The 23,039-nt window shown below is 44.7% G+C and overlaps 1 pseudogene; it reads left to right on the forward strand.

Moving 5' to 3' along the window:
- Nucleotides 1-3,814: 3,814 nt before the first annotated feature.
- Nucleotides 3,815-7,047, forward strand: LOC136464281 (protein FAR1-RELATED SEQUENCE 5-like; annotated as a pseudogene).
- The last annotated feature ends 15,992 nt before the right edge of the window (nt 7,048-23,039 follow it).

Consider the following 23,039-nt stretch of genomic DNA (forward strand, 5'->3'; position numbering starts at 1 on the left):
ACTGCTACTCTGCATCTTTCTCGTTTCTTTCGCCTGGGGTGATGACAGATTCCTCATGTTAGAAGCACTGTACACTCACCATTCCCTTGCGTCACTATGTCAGTTTTTATTTTTATATATACGCAGGGGAATCACGATGACGTGACCAGTTCGTTTGAACTTATCATATTTTTCTCTCCTAACGAAACATCGTCAGCTGAATGCATAAATACTTTACCGGGCTAAGCCCCTAAGAGTCAGGCTTTTAAAGAGGTAGTCCCCTGCCATTACTGAGTAGTACATAGCTTGCTGCTCCTCTGACCGCTACTCGCTCTGTTCACTCGGCTTATAAGCCGTATTTTTTTAGCCAACGAACGGTTTTTTTCTCTTACCGAATCAGCCAACACACTGTATCATATCGTCCCTTCTCTCCGACTCTCCCTCCTTTATCCACTGCGCACCTCTCCCTCGACCCTCGTCGCAAGGCCTCGGAACCGAGGCAGGATGCAGGTCAAGCCGGAAGCTACGGTTCCATCGCCGTCTCCGCCATTGCTGCCATCTCCATATTTCCATCGACGAAGAATGGAGGAGGGGAACAGCGGCGTCGCAATGCTGCGGCGGTAACCGGCCTACACGTATCGGCGTCGTCGCGGCATACAAGGGCAGGCCAGGCATTCGATTTCGTTCGCACATTACTTACCCCCCCCCCCCCCCCCCCCCCCCCCCCCCCCCCAGTTGCAGCAACAGCAAGCAATCGTTTTCTTGCTCTTGCTTAGTTTTTGCTCCCTCGCCTGCAACCATTTCCTTCGTACTACATTACTCCCAGCTGCAGAGGGCTGTGGATAATCTCGCGGTTTTCAGATGATGGTGTGTACGTTTATTTATGCCTGGGTTGATCTGTGTGTGTTTCCCTGGGTAAAAACACTCGTTCTGAACCAGAATGAGAGTATCCTTGTGAGCTGAGACGATTTTTCACGATGTGTTTAAACTTTCTTTCCTACTTGCGATTCACGTCGAAACCACGAATGGTATACATGCAGTACCTCACTTAACTCCTGTGCCTTTCTATTTGCATGCTTGGTATGGCGCATAATAACTTCTGTTCATCACTGTGCTTGCGCCTATGAAGACGCAAACAGCTCATTCTTGGATCTTGGTCTCTAGCATGGTGGCTAGGATAAATTTTAGTTTTTGTATCTCCTAAAGATTTATGGTTTTATCTCAGCACTACAGCTAAATCTGCAGACATGCATGTTTTTCTCTGTATCTGTAACATATCAAATCGATATTGGAGCTGCTGTACTTCGTTTACTTTCGAATTTTGCCTTCGCAGTAAGGAAAATCTTCACCTGAGCGACTGTCTTGGCAAGCTGCTAGCTAGTACATTGGCACTATTGTGACGTTCTTCCATCACTCCTATTGCCTATTGCTTGTTCACATTTGACCTACAAGAAGGTAGCGTCATCCTCTCGCCCTTTGCCCTGTTCTTCTGTAAGCCTACGGCCGTATGAGTGACCTATGCCCTCCGTGAACGGCGAGCCTGAGAATGCCCAGCCCCGAAACGTCAACGCCGGGCACAGTGCACTTGTTGCACGAGCATCGCTCTCATGGTCACTGTCTCACTTGCTGGCTCACTGTGGTCACTGCACGCCTGCGGAGCACTGAGACGACGGCCCGGGGCGGGGAGGGGACAGCACTTGCCCGCTTGTTTAATCGCGATCCGGCCGCATCCCACCAAAAAAAACCTCGCGCACGACCCGCACATGCAGTCGTCGGCTCGTCGCTGTCTGAATTCTCCCATAAATCGTGGTCGGCCCGCTGGCGCCGCTCGTGCAGACAGCGCAGGACCGGTGCCTGCCCGTCCCACTGTGCCCTCCGCGCGCGCGCGCGGCCAAAGCGAGGAGAGGACACGGAGCTGCGTTGCGCCGACGAGCGGCGGCAGACGCTTGCGGCTGCGCTGGCCGCTGGGAGCGTGCAGTTCTGCCGACTGCCGAGCCTCGGCTGACGCGTGGGCCGGTCGGTCCCCGCGTCGCGTCGCGTCCTAGCACCTGGTTTTCGGCCGTGGTGCTGGGAGCATTTGGCAAGTTCCGTCTCGTGTGTCGCATGCTGAAGCGCACCGCTAGATGCCAACGCTCGATTGACGCCCGGGTTTACAAATAACAAGTGCTTGATGAGACGCCTCGAGGGGTGGTATCCAATGGCTCTGGTGATCGGCGCTTGGCCGTTTCATGGGGTTGTCGCTGGCTGCGCGTTGCGCGATCGCAATCGCGCGTGCGTGGGTGCCTGTTTTTTTGTGGCTTGGTGGAGTGTGCCGTGCGTCCCCTGTTCAGGATCTTGCCTACAAGCCCCAACATAACGCGGCTTGCATCGCGCCCGAGAGGAGGAGGGAGGAGGGATTGGGAATTTGGTGGTGACCGGCCGGTGCAGGTTGACCTTGTGTTTGACCAGAAACTTGAACGACAAAGGATGCACTGCTACCAACATCGGTAGTTTGCTACGCGTAACACATGACGGATGACTAGCATATACCCAAATTTTAATGGCACGTCCCGCGAACCGGCCACCGGGCGAGCAGAAGCAGAAGCCGATGGTGTGCGCCAGGACCTGGAGGATGCCGCGAAGCCATATGTGGCCATGCTAATGCTTCCGCGGCGCCGGTAGGGCGGGAGGCGATGGCGAAACGACGCAGGCGCGCGAGCCCGCTCGGCAAGGATGCCAGCCTTGTCGGACTAGTGTTTTGACCATGGCCGACGGCTCTGCACACATCGCTCGGGCCGGGCCGGGGCGGGGCGGGTACGCGGTTGATTCCGCTGCGGGGGTGGTCAGGTGGTGTGCGCTTTTGATCACGTCTCCGGATAGTTCCGGTCTCCGGACTCCGAATAGCCCTTTCTTTTTGCCACGTTCGTCTGGCTTATAAACCGTATTTTTTTAACTAACGAATAATATTTTTTTTTCATAATATATCAGACAACAGTACTTTGAGTCACCAAGCGAACAGGGTCGAGCTGTTGCTTGTGTCGGCAGCACTGCCCATAGCTTGGTTATTGCTATGCACACTCGCTAGTTGCCACGGCCTACTCGCTGTCACTAGTGCTGCGAGTACGTTCTTAGGGCAAGACGAAGACAGGTCTCAAAATTGCAGTCTTTGCACCATTGACCATTGCACTGAACATCAAACCCTCATCTTTAAGTGATCTGTTGCCGGAAATGTCTATTGTTTCTGAAGCTTCTTTTTCAGCAAAAGGGGGGAATATTGAAGCGAGTAGCACCTTATCTGCTACACAGCCGTGCCATATTGTTCGGCAAAACTCTGTTTCAGCCATACACGTCACACGGATGCACCATTGAAAAGCAGCCCTGTGGTCAGCAGTGGTGTACGCCGAGCAATGACGAACGTTACAGCCACCGAAAGAAAGAAAAAAGGTGCAAGTGCAGAAAGCACATCCAGACCTGACCTCAGGCAAAGGAACAGCCGCGGCGCCGTGACCACGAGTTCGCTGCGCACAACGCTGTGCGCTCGACGATTCCAGATATCGGCCACGGCGAAACACGGCTGCTGAAGCTGAACTGCCCGCCCTCCTCGGAATGAGATCGCCTAACTTCACAGCATACGACTACACCTGCAGTCAGCATAATCAGCACCGTCCGCTGCTGATCCAACGTCTCCACTTATAGGCTAAGCACTCTGGCTGCCGTGCTCCTCTGCTACGTGGGCCTTGGCCCAAGAATAACACCGCCACTCTCGTATTTGGCGGCGTCTTTTCCTTTTTGGCGCGAATACTGCGTGCTTTCCCGCTAGCGAAGGTGAAGCGTCGGCGTCGGCATCGGCGTCGGCGTCGGCGTCGGCCATCGGCTTTCTTGCAAGCACGGGCGTCAGGCGTCGGCGATCGGCTGTTGCCTGTGTTGTGCGCCAGAAATATGTTTGCAGGTTTGCACCGCTTCTCTCCTCTCCACGTGTGTTTGATTGCATCAGTTTTCTTCTAATTTATTTGCTATCCTCTACTACCTCAGCTTATGTTGGAATTGATTAAAGAAGAAATGTCAACTTGCTTTCAGAATATATGAGATGGAAGAAAAGAGGTGTGTGACCCATGCCTGTTTCTTTCTCCCCCATGCGTTCAGACACATTTCAGTTGCTTATTGAATATTTCGTGTGCTATAGGGATGAGTTTTCTTCAAATTTCGCACCTTAAGTTGGCATGGAATTCAACAGTACACATGAGGCTTGGTTGTTTTGGGTCAACTATGGTGGTCAAAAAGGTTTTGAGGTTAGAAAAAGATACTCAAACAAAAGAAAATCAGATGGAAAGATTAGGTCGTGCAGATTTGTTTGTGCGAATGAGGGTCACAGATTGAAAGATAAAATAGATCATTTAATAAAGTCTCCGAGAGCTGAAACTAGAATTGATTGTGAAGTTCGCATGGGTCTCGTACTAGACCGGGAGAAAGGAAATTATAAAGTCACTGAGGTGATTTTGGAACACAATCACACCCTTCAGTTGCCACAAACCTCACATTTGTTGGTGTCTCAAAGGAAAATTTCAGAGCTACAAGGTTTTAAAATTGAGACGGCTGACGATGCAAGAATTGGACCCAAAGCTGCACATGAGTTGGCTTCTATCCAAGTTGGTGGCTCAGCTCATCTCAGTTATACTCTTCGAGACCACAAGAACTATTTAAGGGCCAAGCGCCAACGTGAGATGGCATATGGTCAAGCTGGAAGCATGCTTATGTATTTTCAAGAAAAAATTGCCGAGAACCCGTCATTCCAATATGCATTGCAAATGGACCGGGAAGAACAAATAGCTAACATTTTCTGGGTTGATGCTAAAATGCTCACTGACTATGCATATTTTGGTGATGTTGTTAGTTTTGATACTACTTTTGGAACAAACCGGGAGAGTAGGTCTTTTGGAATATTTGTTGGGTTCAATCATTTTAGAGAAACTGTGATTTTTGGTGCTGTTCTCATGTACGATGAGACATTTGAGTCCTTCAAATAGCTATTTGAGACCTTTCTAAAAGCACATAATGGCAAGCAACAAAAAAACAATCTATACCGATCAAGATGCAGCAATGGGAAAGGCTGTTAAAGAGGTCTTTTGGAATCTTGGCATGGTCTATGCACTTTTCACATTATGCAGAACGCTGTCAAGCATCTTGCTGAACGTGACGATGAAGAATCAGATACTCCTCCAAAAAGAAAGAATGAAGACAATAAGGAAGAACCAAGTATTCTCGCAGATTTTAGTGCATGTATGTATGAGTATGAAGATGAAGAAACATTTCAAGAAGCATTTAACACTATAAGGACAAAGGCCAGTAAGCAAACTTGGTTGGATAGTATATATAAGGTAAGAGAAAAGTGGGCTGCATGTTATATGACTAATGTGTACATATTAGGAATGAGGAGTACACAATTGAGTGAGAGTCTAAACAGTGACTTGAAGAGACATTTCAAATCAGATTTTGATATCATTCGATTCCTTAAGCATTTTGAAAGGGTTGTGGAATTTAAAAGAAATAATGAATTGCATGCTGAATTTGAATCAAGAAAGAAATTACCAAGACTCAAAATGAGGACACCTATGTTACTCCAAGCTAGCAAGCTGTACACATCAATTGTTTTTGAAGCTTTCCAATCTGAATATGAGAGGTCCATGGCAGCATGCACCACGCCATTGGAAGGCAATAATGAATATGTTGTAGCAGTTAGGAGTCTTGATGAAAATTGTATCCTTGAGAAGGAGTACAAAGTTACTGGTGATCCTGCAGACCAAACAAGCACATGCAACTGTGGGCAGTTCAATAGAATCGGAATATTGTGTGCTTATGCTTTAAAAGTTCTTGATTTAATGAACATCAAGTTAATCCCGGAACAATATATACTGAAGCGTTGGACTCGAGAAGCACGCAGTGGGGCTGTACAAGACAACCAAGGCCGAAACATAATAGATGATCCAAAATTAGATGCTATGCTTTGCTACAAAAATATGACTCGCAAATTCCTCAATTTGGCACACCAAGCTGCAAGTCATCCATGGTGCGTCCTATTAGTCAACGAGGCACTTGACATGGTTAGCAAGCAAGTCGAAGAAGAAATCATGAGTCTTCCTAGTGCAGTGAATCCAACCAATGTTCCCACAAATGATTCTCCCCCAATTGATTTGTTGAGTACAGCAAGCCTAAAGAAAAAGCACGTGGAAACTAAAACCTCAAAGCGCAAAAAAGCTTGGTTTGAAAAGATGCGCAGAGTTGCAAAGAAAAAGGAAAATGGTCCAAAGGTATGTGGTAACACAAAATATATCAGATTTCCTAATACTGTGTTTAACGGGCACATGTTCAGTTTTATTTCTTTTATTTGAAGGAACAGGAAACTGCAAAGAAGGGAGGTAAGAAAAAGAAAAAAGAAGAAGCAGTACAAGAAACAACATCAATACAAGACACTGCAGCAGTACAAAATATTTATCCTAGTACTTCTTTGCCCATGAATGAAATGCCTGAACCATACATGACCATCAATACCTTCTCTCAGATATTGAAGGTGATATTTTAATCTAATACACCATTTTTCTAAACCATACATGGCCATCAATACATTCCTCATTTGTTTTTTTGAATCTTTTATTTTGCAGGGGGCAATCACAGATGATGTTATTGCTGACTTCTAGTAGTTTAGGAGAATAGCTTTTGGAAAATAGCCTCCTGAAACATAGATTGTTTAGGAGAATAGCTTTTGGAATAGCCTCCTGAAACATTTCTGCATCTCTGAACATTCTGGAGCTTGCATCTCTGAACGAACAGACCATTTTGTGCATCACTGAACTTGCAACAATCAGTTACTTTTTCTTGAATTCCAGGACAATTTACAACACAATGGCAATCTATACAATTTGCATGATTTTTTGTGCTTTCGATACAATCACAAGTTACATAGTAGTCAACACAAGGTGCTTAGCTACATTCCAAAAGTGATTAGGCAAAATCACTCAAAAGTGATCAGGCAAAATCTCCTGGATAGTGAGAGACTGGAGCATCCCGATACCCATCGCCCAGCCCTCTCCTGGATCGCCCAAGGACCTTTGTCTCTGCCCTGTTCCGGAATATTTGGTAGAAGTAGTAGTAGACACCTGACAGTAACACAAAAATCACCGGCAAGGATCAGGCAAAATCACTCAAAAAATTCAGACAAGGAAGGGGAAAGAGGAAGGATGCGGACCAGGTACAACTGGCGAGCGGTGCCATCCTTGAACGCTAGCTTTGAGGGGTCGCGCTCCATCTGCTACCGCGCGTTCACCTACGCCAACAAAAACCTCAAAATTTTAGCAACCGAGAAATCCAGGGCGAAGGTCGGCAACGAGGCGTCGTCAGCCACGTACAGTGTGGAGCGGGTAGATAAGGAGCTGGGCGATGATCCCGCCGCCGGCACCGGTGAGGTCGTTGATCAGCGCGTCTGACATCTCCGCCCGCTCGTAGGAGACCAAAACGAGGATGGCACGTATGGCCGGACGGCGACGGCGGCGCAGCTCGACTAGAACTACGAAGACGGCGGCGTCGATTTTTCTTTATTCACGAGATCTCTCAGCAACAGCAGGTCTGTGTGGGCTGTGATGGGCCTTTCCATTGTGCAGCCCATGTCACTTTGGTGGGTGTGTCGTCGGATCAGCAACGAATGGCACAGATGTGCCTGACTGCAGGTGCAGTCGTTTTCACCGAAGTTAGGGCAGTCCCAATTAAACATTAATAATGGTTTTTATTTCTATTAAATGAGATGTCATTGTTTACACTGAAATTTGGAAAGAAGGTCGCGGTGACTCAAAAGCTCTTAAGATCATGTCAAGGAATCAATTATGTGCAGATCGGAACTAGCCGATTCGGATGCAAGAATTATAATCGGCTTTCTTCAGATAGCGCCAGCAGATAAGGACAAAGTCTACGATCAGCGCCAGGACGGAATGTGATGGGCTCTCAAAAAGGGAAAGATTAGAGTCCAAGTTATCTTAAATTAGGAATGTTTCCTTTATACCTCGGATTGTAGCGAATCGTGATCGAGTAGGTTTCGTGTTTAGACTCCGGGTATAAATACCAAACCCCGGTTATTGTAAAAGGACATCAATCAATCAAATACAAAGTCAATTACTTTTTTTGGCTCCGACTACCCCTTAGGAGTAGGAGTAAGTAGATCTCGGCGAGTTCTTCAGCGAGTACGGCTGCATCGATCCGGTCGACCTCCACTGCTTGTCTGTAAGTACCGTCATGATTTATACCTCTGTTCGTATGGCTGCATCGATCTAGTCGACCCTCACTGTGACTCTGGTATAGGCTAGTTATCGATTCTTGTCTAATTCAAGTATGGCCTATGTGATTCTGCCTCACACCCCACTGCTTGAATTAGATCAAAGTCAAGTTATCGGCTCTACCTTAGTATGACAGTCTTTGGTAGATTCATTAAGTTACCGATATTGCTTATTACTTTTATTGTTTATCTAATTACAGCAATATCACTCTGCCCAATTGAGATTAATCTGAATCGGCCTTATATCTTGTTTAACTCATCGTTTGCTAATCTAAAACTAATCTAATCTACATCTTAAGCGATGAGTTATGTTTTTCATCGACTGTTTTGCATCAATCTTAATCATGCATAGCGTGCGGTTAAGGCATGTCCGATCTTGAGTAGATCTATTAGTTAATGAAAACCGTTCCATGGCCCGTCATCATGGCCTGTGGGATTCTGCCTCTCACCCCACTGTTGACACCGTGGAGTGGGGATCGTTAGTTAGTAGACCCGCTCCTAAGAAGGTATGACCTTAACTGTGCGCTATACCTGAATCGGCTGTTTAGTCGATATCGAATGCTTTCACGAATAGTTCACATTATGATATCATTGAAGTAGAGATAAATTGAAAGATGTGTTAGCCCTATGATCTTGTTATGGTATTACGGCCTGCATGATTCTGCATCATGCCCCACTGATATTAGTAATGAGTTAGGGTCATCGAGTCTATTGTTGTTTCTACGGCCTGCATGATTCTGCCTCATGCCCCACTGGCCATGATGATAGATGAGATCTAATATGTTCATTAGATTTACCTTTATTAAATTATTAAGAGATGTTGAGTTGTTTCTTTAAATAAAAGGAGTTCGGTTACTTATAATCCTTGGCTCAGTATAAACCAATCATCATTGATATGTTATTGCCATTGATTAATATTTACTTAAATAACATTTATCCTGAATGATAATCGATCCTTCTTATACAACCCATGAGCTTTAATCGATTCAATTTTGTGAATATGCTGGGATCGGCTATTTAGTTGATTTCCTCTCATATCGGCTCTCAGAGCTGCACATTCGGGATTGTCTGGCAACACCAGCATGTTCCACCCTTAATTACTGATAAACTTTCTCTCCTTGTCAATTGTAGGGTCAAATTGACTGGCACATCTCAGGAGGATTGTACAGGATCGACCACCCTTATGCTGAAGCCAGGCGGATCTGCTCCATCGAGCGGACTCTTCCAACTTGCTACGTGTGTCCTCGGTATGGAGGCGAAAATTCTGTGTCGATAGTCATCCAAGTAAAATGTTAACATGCTAGCCTAGTTGAAGAAAATTCGTACAAATCGTTTCCTCTGATACAAACGATGTCTTCTCTTCACCCAACGCACGAAGAAACCATGGAATAGGGAGAAACCACCCGTTTCTAGGGACCGTTCGCCCCCGCCCCGCTCTGCCACGCCGGCCGCGTCCACTTCGCTCCGCTGGCCATGTTCGCTCTGCTCCGCCGTGACGGCCGCGTCCACCGCGCTGGCAGCGCCCGCTCGGCCGCATCCACTCTGCTGGGCCGCGTCCACTCCGCTCTGTCGCATCGGCAGCAATGCGCGCTCGCCCATGCTTCCAAGCTACAGGTATACTTGTGTGTACTCGTGTGGCTGGGAGAGATTTAGAGAACGGAGAGAGTGTTCTACGTCATGTACTCCGGCCGCGCGCTCGCCGGCCTGCGCTCGCCCACGCCGCCGTCGCGCAGGTTGCACCTCTCGCCATCGCGTGCAGGCTGCGCTGGCCACGTGCCGCTATGCCCAGTCGCGCTGGGCGTGCTCACTCGTGCTGGCCATGCTCGCTCGCACCGACCCCGCCCGCTTCGCTGCGGCTACCACAAGCTGCCATGCCAGCACCAGAGCTGCTGCATCAGCAGCAGCGTGCAGCAAGAGCTGCGCCAGTAAGGCGGGGAAGCAAAAACAACAACCGCAGGTGGAGGGCAATGGCATGTTCATGTTCGGGAGCTCGCTGGTGGACAATGGCCACAACAACTTTCTCAATGGCTCCGTCATGCGTGCCGACTACCTCACCTACGCTCATCTGCCGCTTGCGCTCGCCAGTGCTGCCGCACGCTCATCCGCCGCATGCGTTCTCTCTCTCTCTCTTTTTGCGACTCAATCTCCTCTTGTCCTGCATCATGTGAGGCTGGGAGAGAACCAAAGCAGAGAAAGTATCGGAGGGAGGAAGAGATAAGGAGAGAGACAAAAGAAAGGTTAATCTACTCTTATCAAAGCAGTTTAGTTTGACTATCAACCAGGCTATCCACGTCACCCTAAAATCCTTCAGCCGTTCGAATCTGCGATCGATGTTCCATATTCACTCCACCGATAGCTACAGCGTAGAGCCCCCTCCACAAAAACATCGCAGTCTCTCCCCTCCTCATCCCAGATCATAAAAAAACCTCCCTTTGTCTCCCTCTCTTGCTCTCTCTCGAGGTCGCGGCCCTTCCTCACGTGAACCACGCCTCTGCCCTGTCGTCCCTTCCTCTCTCCCTTCCTCTCCCTGTCGATCTCGGCGGCGGCCGACCCTCGGCGTGGTGGCGGCCACCCTCCTCCCCCTCCTCCACACCCTTCCTCCTCACACCGCAGGGGCCGGGCGACGACGCCACCCACCGGGGGTGCTGCACCTATGCAGCGGGTCGCAGCAGCGCTGCGCGTTGGCCCCCGTGGCGATCGTCCTAGGCAACACATCGGCCTAGGTGGCTAGTACCCGATGTGGACACGATGCCTACCTAGGGTTCGGCGCGGGCGACGGCAGCGGCGGAGGCAACCCGGCCATGTCCCAACGTGGCGCGTGGGCCACACCGGCGTCACGCCGCACTGTCGCCCCTGCGCCGGCAAGCTCCAACACGACAGGACAGGCACGGGCAGCCCCAGCTCAAGGGTTCTAGGAACCTAGGTGCCCACATTCTGCCCATTAGTGTGACCCTGGATACCGCTGTTTGCTTTTTTTGCAGCAACTTCGATTTGGGGTGTGCTTGTGAGCCATCCATGGTGGTGCTACTCTAAATTTTGCTGGATTTACTCTTTACAGAGTCAGGTTTGAAGGATGATGCTCCCATGTTCTTAATTCTAGATTCAATTTATTATGACCCTAATTCTTTTTCCTTGGATTCATATTGTTCTTCTTTAATGGAAGGTGTTGCTCGACGGAATGGTGTGACATTAGAAATCTCTTAGGAGACAGCACAGAGGTTGTTGTCAGGATGCGTTCTGAATCATCACCACATGTGCTTGATCAATTTTTAGCTGAGGTATCAAATTTCAGTGGCCCAGAAAAAACCATATTATCAATTTAACCAAAAAATATGTTCCGTACCTTGTTACATAGGTCCAGAGCTTGACAAAGGTGCATCACAGGAATCTGGTGTCTTCGATTGATTACTGCTGGGAGACAGATCATTTGGCACTGGTTTATGAGTACATGTCTCAGGCCAGTCTTTTTGATCATCTGTGAGCTATCTCTATGGAAAGCCTATTGAGTATTGATTTAGACATAACAAGCTATGTGACCTTTGCAATTTACTTTTCAAATATCTATGCATGGTTTGGACCTGAGAAACTATCTTGACTGACTTATAAATAATTCTGGTATCTGAAAAATCAGAAGCCTTTTTTAGGGTATCTACACGTCTTCCTGCGAAGTGCCTAATCCTTACTGATAGCATGGTTGCAAAATATTTGCCACCATCCTATTTATATCGTCAGTCCATCTTAACATTGGGATGAGGTCTGACTTGATGCTGTGACTGTGAGCTACATTCAGTTACCTTAAACCCCACCACCTGCCTACCCTTTGTTTTTTAGTGTATGATTTCAGCTAATGCATATTTTAGAGGATCTGATCCAAAAATAAAGCTTGCAAAGGGTCATGTAGTCCTGTACACAAACATCAAAGCAACAATAGTCCTAAAAACATTCAGAAATCACCAATAAACAACACTCCAGCTAAAGTTGAAAAACAAGATAGACCGGAGCTCCAAACTCCTAAGGATTCTATAGTTGGATAGCAGGTCGTGGAATCCTGCTTAACACAACCTAATACATAGTTTTGTCATGCTCATAGTTGCTTGGATCTGATTACCTGAGACATGACTCTTCTATTCATATTGTGGATATTAACTTGATCCTGCTATTATGCTCGCATCCTCTGGAGAATCAACTCACTGTCACTTATTTTTAGTTTCTGATTTTGCATTTCGCATGTTAATATGTTATTTATGCTTCATTTTCTTCAGCCGAACCAAGTGCTATGGGCAAAAGAATTTATCAACGACCCTATTAGCAACACAACTCAGAATTATAGTGACAAGTGGTTGGTGTTGCAGCATGAGTCTTGAATTCTTTTGACTTTGTATTTTGATTATTATATATTAAGTGACCAACAATTCCACAGGTCAACAAATCCTAGAGTTGTACTAATCATGGATATGTCTGTTGGAGATAGAGGTGGTGTTGCTGATCTTATTGCTAACATCAACATATGCAGGATTCCTATTATCTGCATTTGTAATGATCGTTATAGCCAAAAAAATTAACAGCCTTGTTATTTGTTAATTACTGCCTGATGCTCAACTTCAGCAAACCAAAGAAACAACAAGTATCCTCTCCGTCTGTACCAAGAATCTCTTGGTTATAGATTTGTAGTGAAGATTTATTTTTTTGTGTATTGTTTCGTCGGTGCTGAATCTCTGTTCAATCTATTTTTCAAAGGCTCAGGACTCTGCAGGACACGACGGTTCGTTGGATTCAGGAAGTGAGGATCTTTTCTTGGATTTCCGTTCTTGATTGAGGAGAGGTATAATCGCATCGTCTCCACCTATTTATGTTTCTTTTCACAGGGACTGGATTATTTCGGGGGAGTTTTTTTTCTACGTAAATACATATAGCCTATTATGCATATTCGCTTCTGCTAGAAGTTGCAGTGGAAAAGTATCATTAGCAAAATGTAAGGTCCCTGATATGTCTTTACATATTTTTGGTGTATATTTTACAGCCTAAAATAATTTCTGAGGTTATGTCATGCCAATTTCGTAGTCCCTAGACTTTTATCTGCTTAAAATTACTGAATGTTGATACGGTTATTACGTCGATGCGAACATAGGCATAGTTCCGATTTTGTGCAGCAAGTCAAAAGAGGTTATGTGAAAACTGAAAGGATCCAACTACTGAGAAAATTTCAACATCCTGTTCGCTTCTGCTACAGGTTGCATGGTCACAGTATCGGTTCACAAAATATAAGGTCCCTCATATATCTTTACATGTTCTTGGTGTCTATTTTATAGCCTAATATAATTCCTAGGATTATGTAATGCCAGTGTCTCCATTGCTAGCACCACATTTTTATTAACTTAAAATTTCCGAAGATTCATATGATCATTTCCCCATTGCTAACATAAGAATAGTTCCAATTTTGTGCAGAAACTCAAAAGAAGCTATGTGAAAGTTGGAAGGATCCAACTGTTGTCACAAACTTTTCATCTCATAGGTAATACCTTTCATGGTCATAACTTAAAAATGTAGATGAGATGTATTTTTTGTTCTATTGTTGAATGTAATCTTTTCTAAGCTTTGTTGTTGTCAATGTAAATGTGCATGCTTTGCTAACTTATTGTAGGCATTTGTGCTATCAACAAAAAGTCAACCTCTGTATCTATGGACCCAACGGACATGGTTGTTTCCTCAAAACTTTTTCTGGTGTTATAAATGATGAAGATAGTAGGACACACAGAGTTGATGCTATATTTACACAGTCTGGTCTACAAAATTGGTGCTGAATTTATTTATTCGCTCTTCAAAAATTACCAAAGGAAACAGATTGATGTATGACATTGTCTACTGTTGCCATTTTAGCAGTTTCTACTGTAATTTCTATAGCTCATGTACAGTTTGCCCCTCAATTTAACTATTTAGTTCTTAGGTCTTAAGATAGAGAAAGAAGCTTTGCTGAGCTATACGGATTTAAGTAGTGTAGTTCAGAAATGGTTAAATGTTGTGGGCATTTTATATTACTTTAAAGGGGTTGGTTACCCTGTGAAGTGTAGCCTTGTGAGCGCTAGGGTTTTGCTGCTCTATTAATTGTAGCTAGAGCTATCAGTTATCTCTTCCTTTGACATAATTGTTTATCTTTTCTGTGAAAGTTCGCAAAAAACTCTATCTATTCAAATGCTAAAGAAGTGGAACATCGTATCACTTGGATCACTTGGCCTCAAGGTTTCAAGAACTGTGAAGGTAAAAAAAGATATGCTTTTCATTTTTCTTTATTATTCAGTTTGCTCTGTTTTGGTGCGTCGATCAAATTTGAATCTGGTTATTTATATACTTCCATAAGACCTATCATACTAAAAAAACCAATATGCCGACTTTCAAAAATGTTGCCAAAGTACTCTTGATGTGTTTTCTCCTTTGAATTCTTTCCGTCAACCACCAGATAGGGCCTAAATTGAAGGCATAAAAGATGTTTCCTGCCAATTTTTTTGTTGCAGTATGAGAAGATCATACAAGATGTTGATGGACAACCAGTTTGAAAGTGATATCTGAATATCTGATACTCTTTTTGCAAGCTACATTCCAGGTGATGAAAGCTGATTGGCTGTTGGTTTCTCTTTTTGGCTCTCATTGCTCGTGCCATGATTATGACTGCCTGCTGATTTCTCTTTTTGGCTCTCATTGCTGATGCCGTCATATTAGTAGAATTAAAGTATAAGATTAAAAAGTATCAGTACAGTTGTTTGAGCTAACAGATTTCATCCTATTCTGCTTATCAGCTAGAATCTACATCTATTTTTTGAGTAGCCCCAAGCTGTCTATTGCTTCCTTTACCACGCACAGAAAATGCCATGATCTGAAAAGTATGCAGAGTAGAGGTGTCCTATACCATATAAAATAAACTTAAATCTTTCAGTTTCTGTGCATGACATATCTACATTAAACTCCTTCCCCTAATATTATTTACATGAAAAAATTGAACATATATTTTTTACCAGTGCCTTATGCAAAAATTGAACATATATTTTTTACTAGCGCCTTAGCCAAGTGATACGCCGGCGCATGCAAGGGCATTCGTGATGGACTAGTATTTATTATGCCAAAACACTTTCCATTGTGCAGGGTAGTTTCTATAGATGATTTTTGCTGACGTGGTTCTTTTAGACACTGTGCGTAGTTTCAACCATAGGGATTGCCCTTAGAAGATGACATCAGAGGACGACGATGGGTGAAACGGTGTGGCGACAATGGCATCATTAAGATTGAGGCAGTGGAGGATGAATGTCAGGCCACCTAAGAGCGGAGGAGCTTGGTTTGCCATAGTAGTTAGCGCTACAGGATCAAGGGCGTAGATCTAGTGCCACTCGAGACGATATTAGATGGTAGAATAAGGAAGCAAGTCGTGAAAGGTACGAAGGAGAGCATGCACATTTATTTATATTTCGTGAGAGAAATACCTGAGGTTGAAGATAACTTCTGAACAGTTAAAGGAAACTCTAATTGAATGAAAAAAAACTTTGACGGGAGATGTAGGCCTAAGGAATATAACTCACCTTTATTTTACTTGATTACTAGCAAGGAGCACTAGACGTCTTAGTATATCACTTTCTCGTTCAATTTGTTCCCTTACACTAGTAGAGAACAGACCTTTGATCCTCGGCCAAAATAGGCTGTAGTCCCGGAATTTTTTGCCCCCGGGACTAGAAATACCTTTAGTCCCGGTTGGAGGCTCCAACCGGGACTAAAGGTCCCTGCCCAACGGCTACTGCGCCAGACAGAGGTGGCAGGGACCTTTAGTCCCGGTTGGAGCCTCCAACCGGGACTAAAGGTATACTTTTACTCCCGGTTCGTGGATCCAACCGGGAGTAAAGGTCTACTCCCGGGCCATGGCTGCGCCCGGGGTTGGAAAGTTACCTTTAGTTCCGGTTGGATCCACCAACCGGGACTAAAGGTCCCCCCTTTATATATCGGCCGTCTCCTTCTTCCTCCCCGAGCCCGAGCTCAGCGTATTTTGAAGCTCACTGCAGTAGTGTTCTTGCTTCCTCCCTCCCTCCATTGTTCCTCCATCCATTCTTCGATTCCTCCGTCGATTTCTTTGATTTCTCCGTCGATTCTTCAGCTGTAAAGGTTACCAATCTCATACTCTCATTTTTCACCATTGTCTTATCTCATTTTGTTCACTATATATATATGGTTCTTTATTGTGGTTTTTTTCATTTGTAAGCAATTTGAGCTCAAAATCACTTCAAGCTTGCATATTTACATGAAAGAAGGTTAAAGTAGCTAGTTGAACTTGCGGACCGTGTTCATCTCGGCGACCATGTTCTCTGCCGAGCGGTAACGGACGTCAAGGAGGAGCTTTGATTCTACGAGGGAGAGCGGCAATGGTCGTGGAAGACCGTGTTCCCTTCCTTGTAGAATCGGAGCTCTTCCTTGACCAAGTACGGTGCCGTCCGGTGGAGAAATGCTCGCCGAGATGATCACGTAAGCAAGTTCAACTAGTACGGATGGTTATTTATTCACATATCCCGATATCGTCGCAGTAGTTTGTCAATCACCGTACTTTTTATTTTAACTTTTTATGAAATGAAAAACTTAGAAAATTATAGAAAATCTGTACTAGTTGAACTTGCGGACCGTGTTCATCTCGGCGAGCATGTTCTTTGCCGAGCGGTAATGGACGTCAAGGAGGAGCTTTGATTCTACGAGGGAGAGCGGCAACGGTCATGGAAGATCGTGTTCCCTTCCTCGTAGAATCAGAGCTCTTCCTTGACCAAGTACGGTGCCGTCCGGTGGAGAAATGCTCTCTGAGATGATCATGTAAGCAAGGTCAACTAGTACGGATGGTTATTTATTCACACGTCCCGATATCGTCGCAGTAGTTTGTTATGTGTGTACACTCCCATTCTTCTGTTAATTTACGGAAATATCATGTGAATTACTTACCTGCCACAGTAAAAGACGAGAACACAATGACCATTAAAAATATCATTGTTTAGAGATCTAGATAATTTTATAGTTTGTTAATTTTATTTGTTTATAAAAGGAGAAATTTATAGTGTATTAAAAAATGAGTATAGAGAGTAGATGGCAACTGCTTCCGGGTCCTCGGCCTCTCATGGGTTTCCAAAGCGACTTAGGCCGGGCCTTCCTCTCATTCCATGCGGCAAGTGTCGTGATGAGACGAAGATTGTGATGAGTTTGTACATAGCACCAGATTTTACTGTCCCAGGCCCAATCTCAAAGCAGAGGCCCTATTGGGATGAGTTTGTACAGTACAAGACTTCGGAAGAGGGTGTGAGTCAGGTGATAAAGAACCAACGTAATGCCCAACAAAAGACATACCACCATACCTTGGGATCAGGTGGCTACCCGACTGCCATTAAGAAGTGGAACAAAATGGAAGCAGACCTTCTTGCCAAGGGTATCAGACCAGAATCACTCGAGTGGGGAGAACGTGCAAAGAATTGGTTTTTCAGTCATGGGGGAACACTAGACCAGGAGACAGGGAAGTGCGTTTATGGCGCAAGACTGCAAGAAGCAGTAGAAAGATTGTTTTATGCTCAGAGAGCTACTGCTAGTGGTGCGTTCAGGCCCAACAGAGAGAAGGATGAGCTGACATACGCCATCGGGACTATTGAACATGGTGGCCGAACTAGAGGCAAAGGAAGTGTCTCGTGGGAGCATGGATTCCCTCAGGACAGACCTTCCTACAGAAGTCGCCAGAGAAAGAAGGAAGAAGAGGCACAGCGGCTCCAGAGATTGGAGGAAGCAGTGCGTGAAGCACAGGAGCGGGAAAAAAACCTTGAAGCGAGAATGCAGGAGGAAATCAAAAGGCAAGTGCAAATAGCAAGTGAGTGCAAGTAAGCAGGCATCAGAGCCAGGAATCAACATTAGCCAATCTGTTCAGTTGAAAAGCAGCTGCGCTTCCACGGAGATACCAAATTAAGGAGACACAGGACTGCGCTTCCCTGTGGATGACGTCACTGAACCTTGTACAACGTGTGAGCTACACATTCCGAAGGAGAATTCCACAATCAAGGTGGCTATCAGTCTTGTTAATCCTATCGACCGAACCAAGATACCAAGGATTCATGGGAATATAATCCAAGAAGGATATGCTACCATCTCGGTAGATAAAGCTGAAAAAGGTTTTAGTGATTTGCCTCTTGACATTCCTGGAGGTGATGGCGAGAAGACTCTAGGAGAAGCGGAGAAGACATTCATTCTATGGCGCAAGCGCTACATCATCATTCCAGGGATGTCGGCTCCACCTCCTCCTGAACTACCTCACCATAGGTACGTGCGGATGAAAACACTATATCATTAATTTGTATTGGCTTAAATAATTAACAATCTGCTCATAATAATATGTCATTCCTTTTTTTGTAGCAGATCCTCCCCCAACCTAAATCCAATTGTTCAATCGCCAGATCATCATAGTGCTCTGTACGATGACATTGTGTTAGAAGACGAGGCTGCATCCACACCATCTCCAAGGAGGTCTCCAACGCCGCAGCCGCCACCTCCAAGGAGGTCTCCAACGCCGCTGCCAACACCTCCAAGGAGGTCTCCAACGCCTCCCCCGCCCCCGCCTACCAAGAAGCCTAGCAAGAGGCCAGCCCCTCAAACGAAGAACCAGTCCCCGCCTGCAAAGAAAGCCACTGTGAAACCAAGGGCTATTCCCAAAATAATATCTGAAGAGAAGGAAGAAGGAACTGATGCATATAAAAAAGACATGTCTAGATTCTATGACAAACTTAAAATGAATCAAGAAGCAAGGAGAAACCCGGAGAAACCGTACTTCTTCGTAGCTCCAGATATTCTAAGAAAAAAGGTGACTTCTTACCAGCAACAACAGCGGGAATCTCGTAAGCCGTCCAAATCAACGTTATCAGACTATGACTGCACTCTCACCAAGTCAATTGAGGTGGCACAGAAAAAGAAGCGGGCAGGGAAAGGAGTTGCCCAACTTGGACAACAAGCGCACCAATCAATCCCCCCGCTAGTTGTTGGTAATGAATATGGTTCGAATTTAGGATTAATGCATCAGGCAAACATACCTCCGGATATCGATTTGGATCACCTTGGTGAATTTCTTCATGAGACTGGTCTCGACCTTTACCAGATGTTTGGTGATGGAAACATTGAGAGTGCGGCGGAGGTTGATATTTGGAAGAAAAAATTTGTACTAGGCCAGAGTCTATACAACCCTCAAGCCTTATCTAATCTGGGGACGCAAATGTACCTGCTAAACAAGTGGTACATGCAGGCGTCTACCAGTGGAGACTTCTGCGTTGGTGTCAGAATTAGAGACGAACATTGGTTCCGTGGCGATGATGTTATGTATGTTGACTTTGCAGAATTTCATCAACTATGCCACCTGACCTCTCTGGACAAAGTTATCATTAGCTGCTATTGCCTGTAAGTAATAATTCTTTCGATCTATTATTAAACTCATCATATGTGTGTATATGGCATATAAATTATCCTAACAAGTACTATATATATGCAGATTTACAATGGCAGAGCTCAGAAAGGAAGGCTACAATGAAATTGGTTTTGTTGATCCCCATATAGTATTCAAAGACCCAATTACTCCAAAGACTAATTGGAAGTCTGAGTCAGAGAGTAACCTCATGAACTTCTTAGTGAACCAACGCCACAAGAAGGATATACTCTTTCCCTATAACTTCAAGTGAGTGTTAATCATGTCGATCATATCCTTAATGGCTCATATGTTGATTCTAGTTAATTAATGAGTGTTATGCGTTATATCCTATAAACACATGCAGCAATCACTGGATATTGATGGACATCGATCTGGTGAAAAGTCACTTGATAATCTATGTCTCGATGAGAAAACCACAACAAGACTATCAAGATATGATAGATATTATCCAGAGGTAATTTCGGGATCTCTAGCAACTATATATACACACAAACATGATGATTAACTATATCTGATGACGTGGCAAATTTTTTATTGGGCAGTGTTTGGAAAACCTTTATTGAGAAGCAACACATGGAAAAATACAAAGCGCCACTGAATGTAATCCCTTTGAAAGTAAGTCCCCTGAATCGCATCATCTTTATTAATTAAACATATAGCTTTCACCGGATCACCAGATTGGGATGACAAATCTTTTTCTCGTAAAGTGGTGTCTGAGGCAGGAACAGGGGAACAACTACTGTGGTTACTATGTTTGCAAGTTTATCAAGGTGCTCTCCCAAAGAACTCCTACAGAGAGACTCAAAGTACGTTAAAAATACACTATATATTCATTTAATTATTATTATTGATTGTGTTACTATATCTTTATATATATATATGTATATATATTAATTTATTTTCCTTTAATTCAAACCTGTAGACTCGATGGTTGGAGGAAAAGGTCATACGGCAAGACCAAATCAAAGCAATTCAAGAGTCTATAGTCGGATTTTTTAATGAGCAGGTCATCGATTCCAAGGACGAGTTCTACTTCGACCCAACACTGCCATTGAAGCCAAGCTAGAGGATGAGAAGAAACTTGTTATGTCACAACAACTGTAATGCAATCTTTTGTAATATATGCACATGAAATAATATAATGTAAAATACACATATGCATGCATGCATGTAAATATATATATGATGCATGCATGCATATATATATATATATATATATATATATATATATATATATATATATATATATATATATATATATATATATATATATATATATATTTCTATGCTTGAATTGTGGTGATTTAATACGTTCATGTGCTTGAACTGAAACATACTATATGCGCGTATAAATGTATAATTAGCAGCGTACAATACGACCTTCGAAAAACATATTTTAAAAAGAAAAACAAAAAAATGAAAAGAAAAGAAAAAGAAAAAAAACCTTTAGTCCCGGTTCGTATTACCAACCGGGACTAAAGGTGCCGGCCATCGTGGCATGTCAGGAGGCACCTTTAGTCCCGGTTGATGTTACACCACCGGGACTAAAGGTCCTCCTTTAGTCCACGGTTCCTGACCCGGGACTAAAGGACCCCCTTTAGTCCCGGATGCTTGCTCCCGGGTGGGGAACCGGGACTAGAGGGGGTTCCCCACCAGAAGTAAAGCTCGGTTCTCTACCAGTGTTAGGGTTAGGGTTTGTGTTATTGGAGAGAACTCTATCCATACGAGGACTCTTATCTATTCACCTACATGCTCGCTTGTTTATTCCACCGTACGTATACTAATAAAAGCTTCGATGAGTAAAGTGACATGGTAAGTGTACGTGCTCTTATGGTGCGAGTTTCAGATACCATCAATTTGTTCGCTTTTCTATTGGTACGTGGTTGCAATTGCACGGACTCTTAGGTACAATAGAAGATAGTTTTGGAGTTGACGCCACATCTGCAGCATTAGTCAAAAGAATATGAACGAGCGCACCCTACATGTCTTGTGCTTCACGACTTCAGAGTTGTGTATAATAGAGAGAAAAAACAACCATATGGAACGAGGCTAGAGATGCATAAGTTTCTTACACTATTGGAACTCTAACTTTGAGTTCTATTGATATCTCTTCGATGTCATCGATTCTGATTTCAATCACCTTTAATGTTGGTGAGAATGGCACGAAAGATATTGATTTTAGCGGTGGAAAATATGAATTACTAGGCTTCATCACAATAAGAATGCCTATGTCAATGATTGGATGGAAATAAATGGTCCAAAGTTCCTGAGAAAGTTGAGTATAAGAGTATTTCCAAGAGGCTCTTTGTACGACTCTTTAACGAAAGATTGAAAAAGGGCAGACCCAGTGCCAGAGGTTCCCACATGAGTGGGGTCTGAGGAAGGGAAAAATCGAGGTAAGCCTTCCACCCGCAAAATCTACGGAGAGGCTGCTTCGAACCCGTGACCTGGGGACTCATTGAGACAACTTTGACCACGTGCACTAGGCCTGCCCTTCAAAGGGAAAATGAAAGATTGGGAAAACAATAAAAAAATCAGGTTTCAATATAATACACTCTAAACCGCTATTGATCTTCTTCACCCTCCAAAGTTTCTTGCTTTCTACTAATAGAGAGGCTACATTGTTCTCTAAATTTCAATGTCTTAGTTCTCCCATGAACTTTTTTGCAAGGAAAATAAAAATAATGTCATTAGAATATAGAGAATGAAACTTAAAAGCAATGTTTTCAAGGCGGTAAGGCGAGGCGTGGCGACTCGACTACCGCCTTAGACGATTAAGCGACTAAGGCATGAGGCGAGGCGACGCCTTAACATCTTAAGGGAATCTTAAAAAAGCAGCTTAGAGTGGTAGATAACCAAAGAAAAAACGAAAAGGAAAAAGGAAAAGAAAGGAGAAGGAGCAAGAAGTAGTCGGGCCCAGCCCACCAGGCAGCCCATATACCCTCACCTTTGACCTTCTTGTTTCATCTCTCGAACTCCTAATCCTCTCTCCAGCGCCGCCGCATCTCTCTCTCTCTCTCTCTCTCTCTCCACTACCGCCCTTGCCTCCGCCTCTCGCTGTCTTGCTTCCCTCTCTCCTCCAAATGTTTCAGGTCAGCGCCGATTGGGGGAACATGGCCGCAGCTCGCACAGGCGCCCGCACGGCTCGGCGACGGACGGGCAACAACTTCTCTCCCATCGGCGCGGGAGAACGTGTCCGCACGGGGCGAGCTGCTTCTGGTTCCCCTCCCGCTCTCCTGCTGGTGAATCTCCCACGCCCGCTCTCTCTCCCTCCCTCCGGTGCACTCTGTTTCTCCTGTG

Source organism: Miscanthus floridulus, chromosome 7, assembly GCF_019320115.1.
Source record: "Miscanthus floridulus cultivar M001 chromosome 7, ASM1932011v1, whole genome shotgun sequence".
Classification (NCBI taxonomy): Eukaryota; Viridiplantae; Streptophyta; class Magnoliopsida; order Poales; family Poaceae; genus Miscanthus; species Miscanthus floridulus.